Source organism: Alosa pseudoharengus, unplaced genomic scaffold (genome assembly GCF_046254945.1).
Source record: "Alosa pseudoharengus isolate Yale_2024_CS ecotype anadromous, Long Island Sound unplaced genomic scaffold, YU_APseudo_1.1 YU_APseudo_1.1_scf_2, whole genome shotgun sequence".
Taxonomy (NCBI): Eukaryota; Metazoa; Chordata; class Actinopteri; order Clupeiformes; family Clupeidae; genus Alosa; species Alosa pseudoharengus.
The window spans coordinates 29,778,608-29,792,013 of NW_027468663.1; positions in this window are offsets into that span (position 1 = coordinate 29,778,608).

A 13,406-nucleotide genomic window follows, 5' to 3' on the forward strand; every position below is an offset into this window, starting at 1 on the left:
ACACATACACACACACACGCCTCTGGACACTTCTTTCACTCTCAAACTTTCTGTTTCTAAGTTTGTGGTGTAAGGAGAGTGATGTCTTTTTGATAGGTGTGTGTGTGTGTATGAGGGGACCATTGGTTTCTTCAGCACTGGACGATTCCCTCATCAGCAAACACGACCACAAGCAAATAATAATTTACATAATTGTCATTGCTACGAGCCTACAGCATAATCTATTAACAGCTGATTTATGTGAATATTACATCCTGTGACTTATTTATGATGCTCAGTCTCAGAGGCTCAGCGAATATTGGATTTCCCCCACCTCTCCTGCCGTCGTGCCCACACAAACCCAACCTAGCCCCCACCCTCCCTCTTGTTATCAGTGTTTCTGTTTTTGATTGATGATTTATATTTTAATTATTTATTGAAATACTGTAAGCGGATAATTAGAAAAGGGTGCAGACGGTGGGGGAAAGTGCTGACGTGGTGTGTGTGTGTGTGTTTGTGTGTGTGTATGTATGTGTGTGTGTGCAGAGTAGAAGGACAGAGCTGAAGGTGAGGGAGGTCAGTCTCTTGGGCTGCTCAGGATTCTGGGTCTAAATGTGGGCACGGAGTGTTGGAGGTGGAGGACTAATAATGCAAACTCTAGCGAGCCCTCCAGCTCCTCTCTTTCTCAAGTTGTCCATCTGCCAGTCTGCCTCTCAGCCTGTGTGTGTGTGTGTGTCTGTGTGTGTGTGTGTGTTGCATTGAAATAGTGTGTGTGTGTAGCGTGTGCATTGAAAGAGAGTCTGTGCACTTCTGACTTTGTTTGTTTGTTTTGTCCATGTTTGTTTGAGTGTGTGTTTGTGTGTGAGAGTCAAAATGTGTTTGTTCATGTTTGTATAAATGTTTTAGTAGCAGTACTAAAACAGTAATTGTCTTCATGGCTCTGGCATGTGTATGTGTGTTGTAGTGAGTTTCTGTGTATGTGTTCATGTCTATAGCTATGTTATGTGTGGAACTGTAATTGTCTTCACTGTCATATTGTGTAATGCCAGTTGGGCCCATTTCCATGGGGTCCACACCCGCTTTTCCCTCATAACACTGAGCAATGGCAAATGTTTTTAATAATCTCCAATGCATCGCAGCATGCAATCATGGATTCATAATTTGTCAAACCCCCATTTCATTCCTAATGTCCAATGCGGCCTATAAATCTATAGATGGAACACACACACACAAATTATTCCAGCTGAACCTACTTTACAATTTAATCCAATGTGTGTGTGTGTGTGTGTGTGTGTGTGTGTGTGTGTATAATCGCTGACGTTAGCAGGGAAAAAATGTGTAAACAAATGATTTGCATTGTCCCCTTGGAAGCAGGCTGCTCAGCATATTAAAACCCAGAGTAGATCAACTGTATGTGTGAGCATGTTTGGGCATGTTTCTGCTGCTTGTCTTTGTGTCCTTGTCTGCGTTGGGAATTTGTGTGGACCCGGGACAAGTCAGGAGAAAAAATATGTGGTGTGTCAATTAAGCATGACACTTTATTTAGCGGTGACATGCAAGGGTGCAGTTCTGAAACACGCAGGGATAATAAACATCTACAGTAAAGGATCACAGCCATGAGGTTTCTTCAGGTGCCATAATCTCCCTGCACTTGCTAACCCTTGTGCACAACAACAGTAACTTTTATTCCTGGTTCTCCATAACCCCGGACACTGGATAACCCCCTAAGAAAAGCTTTACGGCTAATCACATCCTGCTCATCTAAAGGCAGATTAGCTGCAGTTGAGGTCCCCATGAGAGCAGTCTGCTAATGGCTAGGCTAATGAAGAAGGCTGTATTAGGTTGGGGGGAGGAGGGGGGTGTAGGGGTAGGTACAGCAGTAGAAGTGTGTGTGTGTGTCTGTGTATATAGCTGTGGTTGAGGGGCATGATTAAGAGGTGCTGAGTTGAACTCAGTTGCGGTTTTGAGAACATATTACATATAAGTGTGTGTGTTTGTGCATGCGTAAGTGTGTGTGAAGGTCCATGTGCTTTTTGTCTGGTGTGTTTGTTTGCACATGTGTTTTCATCTGTGTGAGTGTGTATCTCTGAGTCGGCCCACTGCAGGTCATTGTTGCTGCCCATTCATCGGCTGATGACCTTCCTGATATGTAAATGCATGTAAAAGGTCACACTGCAGGAGTTTTACTAAAGCAAATACCTTATGGATCACTCTGTGTGTGTGTGTGTGTGAGAGTGTGTGTGTGTGTGTGTGTGTGTGTGTGTGTGTGTGTGTGTGTGTGTGTGTGTGTGTGTGTGTGTGTGTGTGTGTGTGTGTGTGTGTGTGTGTGTGTGTGTGTGTGTGTGTGTGTGTGTGTGTGTGTGAGAGAGATATTAGGGGAGCATAAGTGGTCAGGTCTGGTCATATCTGACTCACAAAAAGACTTTAGAAGACACAAAAGTTCTAAATATTTGAGGAGGGCTGAGAAAGCATGTAAGCATGTTTTCTGCTGGACTCACACTATCAACAAGCTCTTCATCAATCTTGTGTGTGTAGTCTAATGTAGAACCTTTGATATACTCACCAGTAAATAAATATGTACTTGATAAGAGGGTGAAATCTTTATGTTTACATAGCAGGCTTATGATAACCAAACTCAATTTGTGTTGTTGACTAAAGGTCATATTATAAATTAGTTTATGAATTCCTTAAAGTGTTTACTCTTGTAGATATACTTTTTAGAAATGGCTTTTTCACACCAAATTAAAATTGTTAAGATTAAGTGAAAAATGAATGAGAGCCCTGACTGGATGAGTGGGACACTTTGTGTTGTGCCTAACAACACCCCTCAGCTCTTCTTAAATCACTGGAACCATAAGGCCTCTTGGGGCTTATTGCTTAAATTTAGCACAACTAAATGGATGCATCATTCAAAAAAAATAAACAAACACAAGATAGAGAGACTTCAAGCCAAGAATCCAATCTATTAGCCAACCTTCTCTTTGAGTGAGAAATGCTGAAACCAACTCCATTATCCTCATCTGACTGTGTGGTCTAGATGAGGAATGGAAACTGTTTATCTCTGTTGTTTACTCTCCAGAAAACACTAATCTATTAAAGATCATAACATACTCGAGCATGGGACCTTCCTTTTCTCACATCCGTCAGGCAGATAAGAAACAAGAGGTTGTCATTGCAACGGGGATTTGACGTGAGCTGATGCTATTTGACCTGACCTTTCGAAGCTGATGCCAAAGAGCAGGCTAAAATGCCTGCCACTAAAAGGTGACTGTTGGCACTAGAATGACTTTCTCAAATGTGGATTCCTTGTTTTCATGGTAAAGCAACACTATGCATCAATTTGAAGTATGTTTTTTTTTTTAATCAGGCAACTACAAGTAGTTTTGGTGTCATCTTTGAATTAATTTTGATGGTGTATAGTCATGTAAGGGACAGAGAAGCATGTGTTATCCCCACCAGACATCTAGGACAAACACTATGCAGTTTGGTGTTACGGGTAAACAATGCACTCCAAACAGCTCAACCTTGCTGACTAGATCACCAAAAGACCAAGCTTCTAGCAGTGTCAATAAGGTGGTATTTTGCATGCTTTCAGTTAGCTAGCTAGTTTTAAACCAAAACATTGTAGTCCTGCTTTAAACAACAGTTCCATGTATGACAAACAAAACAAAACATAAACATACACATGCAGTATACAATTGCACTGGAAAGCCCAGCTGTGTAAACTGATGTGAACCAGCCGTGATGAGTCGTGATGAAAACAAAGAGAATCACCTTTGGGATCCCAATCACCTTTGGGATCCAATTGATGTTGGAGTGTATATTGCTGTGTCTGACTGCTGCAATTATTAGTCCCACAGAGAATAATGTCATAGACATGAAAATGTCATAGTAAAGCAAACTTTTAGTAGAGGCAGGTTTCTGCATCCGGAGTTGCATGTACGCAAATTGCATACATGCAAGCCTGACTTCATATATCCTGCTTTATACACAGTATATACATTTTATAATGAAGGGTCTCTTGCCATGTTAACCCATAAATGTTACTCAATGATGTGAGTCAGCAATTACAAGGATCAACGCGTCCTCCAGAGATGCTTATCATCTCCATCTTATTTCTAATAAGACACAAAGCTGGCTGGGCTCACAAATTATTTCTAGGACTAGGGCACATACTCGGTGATCTCTCAAGGATAAACTATGTGAGCTAAACCATCCAGCACAAAAATGGATGGAGTTCCATTATTACTGCCAATTACAGTTATGCAGCAGCCAATGTCAGAGCACGAATGAAATCCATTTTTATTGACAGTGCTAAAATAGGCGCTGTAATGCTGGAGGCTATGTGTTCAGTATGCTTGTTGTAATTAGGGGTATTGAAGGATAAAATCCCCCATGGAATCAGAATATTACAAGTGGATCAATATCAATTTAAAATAGAACTATGGTAATGACTCCCAAATAAATAATCACAAAACTGTGTGTGTGTGTTGGTGTTGGTGGTGGTGGTGTGTGTGTGTGTGGGGGGGGGGGGGTATTTGTTTTGGTTAATTGTTGCCAATGCCATTAGTCATCAATGAGAGTGAAAGTCAAAAATGAAAGCAAACATTTCAGTGCTCAGGCTGTCCTGAAGATGATAAGCAAGTAGACAAACACATAAATACAAAGAAACATTCAGAATGCCGTTTTCAACTCGTAACTAAATATTGTTATTCAGTGGAACAATCTGTTTGCAGTACTTGCTCTGCATCTTTTTGTTTTTAAATGTGTCTTGACTAACCAAACTCCAAACAAACCCTAGGACGCTAATTAAAATGACAGGCAAGGCGCAAAGGGTTATTCCAGTGCTCCCAGACGTCACATGATAGCTTTAGTTCATGCATGGGACACTTTGCTCATTGACTGACCTTCCACTTTTCCCATCATTGAAATTAGGGCCCTTGGAATACTGTACATTTAGAATGAGTAAATATTAGGTTGGTTAATCATCCTGCATCCTCACCCTGCTTTTCTGCTTCCTGAGCTGGACTAGCTCTGTCACTGAACTGATACCCATAATGTGGTTTAATGTCTGCTAAGTGTGTGGTTTAGGTATTTGAAGAGCCCTATGGCTTTGCTTTGCAGGGGGGGTGAAGCTACTGCATGTATGCAGTGTTTTGTTCTGTCTGAGTCTGCTCGCAAGTTCTCCTCCCCAGTGGCAAGTGGTGTTAACAGAGTTCAAACAATGACATGATACTTTGTTGTTACCCACACCTTTCTTCATTGCTTACTGTAAAACTTGTTTCCCTGTCTTGCTCCTTCTCTCCCTCTCACCTTCTCTCTCTCTCTCTATCCCCCTCTCTCTGCTCAGGGCCCTTACTTGTGTCCTTAATTAGATGTAAACGTGTTGTTTGTTCCTGCCAAGCCCCCTGTGAATGCTTTTCCGTTTGCCTGACCTTTTCTCCCCTTGAAGTGGGGAGAGAGAGAGAGAGAGAGAGAGAGCTTTGACTTTTAAAAACTCATACAGCAAGTCAAAAACATTCCACATTAGTGTGGTGTGTTAGAGAGAGAGAGAGAGAGATGAGAGATGAACACATGTTCCAAATGATACTGTGTTCCCTTGGCCAGACACTACAGAAATCCTCTCTTTCTCATTCCCCAACTCTCAATTTTATGACATGGTAGCTATTAATCTCACTAGTTTATTTGAAGTTCTGTCTTTTTGGTCAAAACTCCAGAGTTGCACTGTTGTAAACTAAATTACCTTTATCTTGAAAATAGCAGCAAGCTGCATCTTTAACTGACATCAGCTGAGAAGCCTTTGTCAAGTTCTGTTGCTAAGACCAGTCAATGGACTTTGCAACGTGCATTCAAAGCAAGCAAGCACACCTTGTTTCTCTCTCTCTCTCTTTCTCTCTCTCTCACTCACACACACACAGACACACACACACACAGATACACACACCCAAACACACATGTACACACACACACACACACACCCATACACACTCACTCACACCATCCAATCCAATCCTGTCATGCTGGAGGTTTTCTCTATTTGACAATAATCCCACCTTCATCAGTGCGGCTTCACACACCTCTCTCTGGCTGATTAAGTCCTCAGTCTGCCCTAATTGATCGGCTGCCTCCTCTTGTTACTCTCATCTGTTTGTCTTTCTGCTGTGCAGAGCAGTATGTGTGTGTGTGTGAGAGAGAGAGTAGTTATCATCCCTAAGGGTATTGCTGATGCATTCTGGTTATGCTAAATCCTCCAGCCATGCTCAGATTAAAAAAGGGAGAACTGGTTGGGACTAATTCCTTCAGCATGTAGCTTTCAGTTGCTACGTCAAGAAATAATGCTAATGTGAAAATGGTTCCCTGATGACAAGAAGAGATTTTGCTATAGAGATTTTAATAAAAATATTACTGTGTATTCACAAGTCAAGTTTACATATTGTGTTTGATGTCCCAAACATGAAGCCTCCAAGCCTGTATAAAGCCTCTTAAAGGTGAATTTAGTAGGGTATGCATACCTTAATCATATGCTAATGATAGTTCTACTGTACCTCTTCATTAGCAAGTGACCAGTAGCTGTTGATCTCTGACAAACTTGGATAAAACAGACATTCTACTCTCTCTGTAAAAAACCCACAGCTTCTTTCAGGGCCCCATGGTAAGCTGGAGGGTGGTCCTTCCATCTGCAACACAGCCCTAACAAAAAGTCAGCCACGGATGGAGGCAGGGGGGGCTGCTAACTACCTGCCATCCCTGTAGGTCTTGGAACAGTGCGTGTTTGGAGAACCAGTTCATTTGAGATTGTGAAATGGCCGCAGTGCTATTATCAGACATTCCAGGTATCGTGTTTGCTTTGGCAGCCATCGATCGCTCCTCCAGACGGCAATTTAGAGGAAGAGTGCTGAGGGTATTCTTCAACAGTCCTTGTTACATCACATAGAGTCTGTAGCCTGATTGTTGTTCCTCAATTGTAAATCACTTTGGGTTAAAGCATCTATCAAATAAATTAATTAAAATGTCTGGCAACATTAGCAGAGCAGCAGTATGCAAAACCCTCTGTTTATGCTGGCAGCCCTGTGCTGAACTAGTCTTAATGCCAATGTTAACTCAAACCCTACATGTTTTTATTTGCAAAGTGGCAAATTACTGTAATATTAATATACAAGTGTTATGTCTGTTATAAATGCCATGGAACCAATTACTCTCCATCTGAAATGAAGTAAACATAGTCGACAGCCAGCAAAAATATTAACCACATCTCCCTTTTTGTTAAAGAACAATTCACTTAGTAACATCATAAAATTGACTCACTATGTATTGATGTATTTATTAATTAATTTGATGTAAGTCACACAGCCATATTAACCTTGGTGATTATATTGAGGAGACATTCCGGAGCAGATTGGTTGAATGACACAGGATTTAAATGGAAATATCTCAGCACCTGACCTGACATGCAGCCATGTGACACACATATGAACATCTGGAGGCAAAGCTATGAAGCAAGACAGAGAGGGACTCATGACATTCATCGCAGCCCTGCTGGGAACTCTTTGATGAGTTTGCTATACAGATCTGTCTGACTTAGCCTTTTTGAACTGCCAACACCTCGTCTTGAGATTATGAGAGAAAGAGAGAGAGAGAGAGAGAATTTGAGTGCAGGAAACTGAAGTCAGGGAATGAAAAAAAAAACCATGAGGACTTCAAACGAAGGCAAGGTTTTGCGCTCCAACTTCTGGCTGCGAAGTTTTCAGGAGAGCAAAGCCGTCCTTTTGTCAGATGTGGAGACAGGCTAGCTGGCTGTCTGGTGCACAACACCCTTAAACACCAACTCACCTGACACCTGCACCTGAGCAGGCCTGACTGCAGCTTGTCGTGCCTCCGCAACCTACACAAACAGCACCTGTCATCGGCAAAACACAACACTTCACCCCTCTGTGGGATACAGTAGAACAGAAGAAATCAGCATAACATGCAACACACACAGACACACACACACACCTCCAAAGCCTTGACAGATTATGGAAGGGTGTAGCCTGAATGGGGAATCATCATGTGAAGGAAAACAGAGTTTAGACACACGGGAGAAAAAAGTTGCTCTCGAGATTTTTCTCTTCTTTGTACATAATGTGCACTTTGCCTAGGGCTGGCTTTGCTGAGTCAGTGAAATCCTACATGGCAATTAGGTTGTGGATGTGCTGTAAATCCTACAAGAAAGCGAATAAATGTGTGTGGGGGAACATTTAATGGTGCAATGTGTGTGTGTGTGTGTGTGCATGTTTTGAGATTGCATACGTGTATTTGTGTTTGTCTATCCATATATTCAATGAGTGTTTTTTTACCTACCTGTGCATGTGTGTTGTGTGCTGATGAATAGGTAGGCCGTGCTCCTTACATTAGGGCAGCGGTCCCCGCGGGACATTCCTAACCGGGCCGTAGCCTACGACAAAAGTTTAAAAAAAAATGCATGCAAACTAAATAAACTCAATTTAATTCGCAATAATGTCACGTGCGCAATAATACCCACTGACTATGGTGAGCCATATACCTCAAAGAAAAAGAAGGGGTCATTCAATACGAAATATGACGAGTCATATTTAAAATATGGTTTCGCAGAGACCGGTGACTCGCATGCACCAAGTCCTTTATGTGTGGTATTTGGCGATAAGTTGTCAAACGAAGCAATGAAACCATCAAAGCTAATTCGACATCTAGAGTCCAAGCGTCCTACACTTAAAGACAAACCCCTTGAGTTCTTTGAGCGTAAGAAACGCGAGCAAGAAGGACAAAAAACTAGTGCGTAAAGCAACCACATCGGTGAACGTGGCTGCGCTAAAAGCATCATAGTGGCTAGTCGGATTGCTAAATCTAAGAAGCCCTTTACTATTGGGGAAGAATTAATTCTGCCTGCTGGTAAAGGCATGTGCAATGAACTCCTTGGGGAGGCTGCAGCTAAAAAAATAGCTCAGGTACCGCTTTCTGCAAGCACTGTCCATAGGCGAATTGATGATATGTCAGAGGATATTGAGGCACAGTTGTTAGAGAGGGTGAATGGGTCACCGTGGTACGCTATCCAAGTTGGTTGGTTGCAAGTCACTGGCCAGAGTGTTTGAGTTGCGAGAGCCGCTGCAGAGATTTCTTACAGAAAAAAAGTCACCGTTAGCTGCATATTTTAGTGATGAGGGCTGGGTGTCAAAACTCGCTTACCTGTGTGACATATTCGGGTTGCTTAATGACCTCAACCTGTCACTGCAGGGGAGAATGACGACTGTCTTTAAACTGGCAGATAAATTCGCTGCATTTAAAGCCAAGCTTGATTTGTGGGTACGACGAGTGGATCGGGGTGTATTTGATATGTTCCAAACAGTAGTGGGGGTTTTGGGAGAGACTGAGGCAGGGCTCTTTCTCTCGCAGCTGGTGCGCGATCACCTTGTTGCGCTTTCGAATGAGTTTGAGCGTTACTTTAGCCTAGAAATCTAGACGCGCCCCTAGCGGCAGCAAATTACATTTGCTGCCAGGGCTAGTCTAGCAACTCTCCGTTGACTTGTGAGCTCTAGAAATCGAAACTAAATCTGGCATTGAAATCGTGTATAGAGTCGTTTGTTGGGCTTAACATAATGATTGATGGCAGAGTTGCAACGGTTTGGCTTGAATTCCCTGCTACTTGAAAACAAATATCCTATTGCGTCCTATTGCGTGCAGAGGGAATTTGAAAGACAACTGATTATCCCGACCCTCGGACTGAGCACTGCAAACGGTGAGTGCCCAGACCCTACATTTTAATGTGGGTCTGGCTCGCCAGGCTAGTGTTACTTCCCATCCTCCAAAGATCCACGGCAAACCAATGAGTGGGTCCGCAACCCATGTCAATATCCCGAATAGTCCTAACTTGTCAGCGCAGGAGGAAGAGCAGTTAATCGAAATTGCAAATGACAGTGGTCTTAAGAGTGTGTAGGTTATGAGGAAACCTCTCTGGCGGGTTTTTGGATGAAAACCAAAGCAGAATATCCCGAGATAGCCGTAAAAGCGCTGAAAACGTTGCTACCAATTCCCACTACGTATCTATGCGAGGCCAGGTTTTCTGCAATGACTGCAACTAAGACCAAATTGCGCAATCCACTGGACATTTGAAACACACTGAGGGTGTTACTGTCTTCCATCACCCCCAGATGGAACCTTCTTGTTGCAGGGAAACAAGCACAGGGCTCCCACTGATTATTCGTAATGCACGTTTAGTTCCCATGTTTTGTTACCATATTTTGTTAAGCATCTTCACACGTGATAGATGTAGCTTCAAACCCGTCCATGGTCGGGTTTGCATATGGAGGTGTATGTGTGGATATGTCTCTGCATATGGAGGTGTATGTGTATGTGTGTTTGTGTGTGTGTCTGTGTGTGGAGTTGCATGCCTCTGAAGTTGTATGTTCATGGAAACATGTAGCTGTATTGGAAATCTGTTTGTTTGTGTGTTTCTGTACATGTGGGCCCATATTGTTTACCTGAACCTTCTGCTCTTTCAGTCCTCTGCTGTCAACCTCCCACTGGCCTCGTTGCCTTGAGTCTCACTCCGAGATTTATGTCACTATTTGCTACTTGATTGGCCCTTTGACCTTTATGGGCCTCTGTGATGGCACCCATGTGTATCTCCAAACGCCTTCATACCCTATGCCCCCAGTGACATGCCCTCACACATATACATACACACACACACACACACACACACACATTCAGTGACACTCTCACACATAAACACACACACCTCCACTGGCCCTAACCTGCTCCCTCTCTTCTCCTCTAACAACCTTGGCATCAGCGATTTTCTGGCAGGTTGACTGGCTTCATCATCAGCTGTTTTTCCCCTTGGTGGTGTGTGTGTATGTGTGTGTGTGTGTGTGGTTGTGTGTGTGTATATGTGTGTGTGTGTGTGTGTGTGGATGGGGGTGGGGTGGGGTTAGGGAATGGAAGTGCCTTGTAGGCACGGCTGGTTCACCAGAGCGTGCTGCCAATCAAGCAGGGTCATCTTCGCCTGAGGCCACGTCTGTCAGCTCATCATTACGCTAGCTGCTTCACTGTAGTGTGTGTGTGTGTGTGAACTCAGAGAGGGGCATGTCTTCTCTGCTGTACTGAAATATTGCCTCATCACCTGATGTGAATGGGAGGTTTTAATTCATCTGAGCGTGCATGGCACAAGGCTTCCCTCCTGGGCCTACACAGAGAATCTGTGAATCCGTGGAAAGACAAAAACCATATGACAGGTTGGCTGTGGTCCCAAAACACTCATCTCTTGGCCATAAAGCAACCAGAGACAGCGAGGTCAAGCATCACAAGCACAAGCTTTGTCATGATGACTTCAAACACTCTTTCACACACACACACACACACACACACACACATACAAACATACTCCTCACTCTGAACTCTGTTGTGTTAAACAAACACTGAGAAAGAAACTTCTTCTAATCACATGTAGAAAAATGGTGTTTGGCATCTTTACAAGAAGCAGACACGACATATTCATCCCTACCATCTGTTGTGTGGTAATGAATGCATGCAGGTTTGATGGAATTTAATCAGTGTACACTCACCCTCTCCTTGCATTTAAAACACTACAACTACATTAACAACTCTGATAAATGTCCACACACACACACACACACACACACACACACACACACACACACACACACACACACTCTGTTGTGAATATAGATGGTTCACCCAACATCATGAACCTGCTCGGGTTACTAAACACTCTGCTACCTACTTAATATTTCAGACTCATTCTTTGACACATCTGGATGAAGTTATCAGGCTCTTCTAATGGAGAAGAGCTGTCCCTGGAATAATGAATTGATAGAGACTTAGCATAGATGAGAGGAGACTTATTTCCTCTCCTCTGTTCTCTTCCGAGTCATGACAGGTCAGAGCCCAGTCTAGGGGCGAAATGAATGGATATGTGTACATTCCCATCACTATACGCCTGACTACGGGATGATCTGGTCACCCAGAGTGATTACTGGAACACAGCCAGGTAATCCAGGACAAGTGAAGGACCCTGGTTTGATTCAACTCTCCTAGACCAACACAGGCTAGAAAGGGCACTGGCTTAAGAAAAAAATTCCTGAGAGTAGACAGTTCTCTCCTATTCAAATCTTTCAAATGATTTTTTACACATTTTTAAAGCAAACAGTGTGGTTCCCCAAAACATAGACAGATTTCTCTCTCTCTCTTTTTGTGTATTCCCATAAACATCTAGAGTCTCTGGGGTGCTGATAAAGAATAATGTTATTTCCCTTCCCATACGGTGAGTGGGAACATATGCAGCGTAATGTAACGTACACCGCTGATAAAAGTACCCGCTCTCGGCCCGCAGTGTTGTGAGCAGCGTAAGCTGCGAGTGCGGAGATAAGACCGAGCCTGTTGTTTCCCATTAAGCACCTCACTGTTGATCCCACTCAGGGCCCGTTGTTTGCATTGAGTCTCTTCTTCTTATCATCGTCTTCATTAAGTGCAGCTTGTTAAACACGGTTTAGTCCGGAATCGACAGAGGTATGTCGAGGACACTTCTGCCTCGCACTCATATCGTTGAGGTGTCGGAGGTGCTGCTGCCGGAGACGGGCATTCAAATCAGTGCTCTCCTGCTTGGCCAAGATAACAAGTGTGTGGGGGGGGGGTTCTTTTGGGGTGTGTGCCTGTGTGTTTGTGTGTGTGTGTGTGTGTGTGTGTGTGCGCGTGCGTGTGTGTGTTCCCTACCTGCGTGTAATTTTCGGTGTCTCACTCCAAGCTGCAGATTAGAACACGTCGTTTACCCCATAGGGGACTTTGACTCCCGCTCATCCACGCAACCCCCCCCGCCCCACCTCAATGTTTTACAGTTCACTTCATCCTGCATCGCCTACGCCAAATCTAAGGAGACAGCTTTACCGTGGCAACGGTCTCCCACGGCAACTCTTCCGCCTTCCTCCGCCTGTCTCTCAGTCTGTTCACGTGCCCTCGCCACAGTCGCCCAGATGAATTATTCAGTCTCAGCACAGAGGGTTACAAGGTCAGACGAGTCATCTAATGCAGGCGTATATCAGAACTGGCTCCTATATATTATGGCAATTACTCCCAACGTGAATACAGTATATCTTTAGTCAGGCTTCCGTGGTAACTCAAGAGATTTTTCAAATAGTGGGGGGTATAAGCCACAGGCTTTCAGAGGCACTTTGAGACTATATGCTTTGGTAATGGCACCATATAAGTAAATACAGCAGAACATAACTGAGTCATGCACAGCTAAAGGAAACCTAATACATCAGCACTGAATCAACTGTTGATAAAATTGGTACAAATTGTGCAGTAGTGGAGTGATGGTGTAGTTATGGTGGCGTATTTATTCAAAGTTCTGTGCCTATTCTCTGTCTCCGAAATAGAAATCGTATAATGTTAGT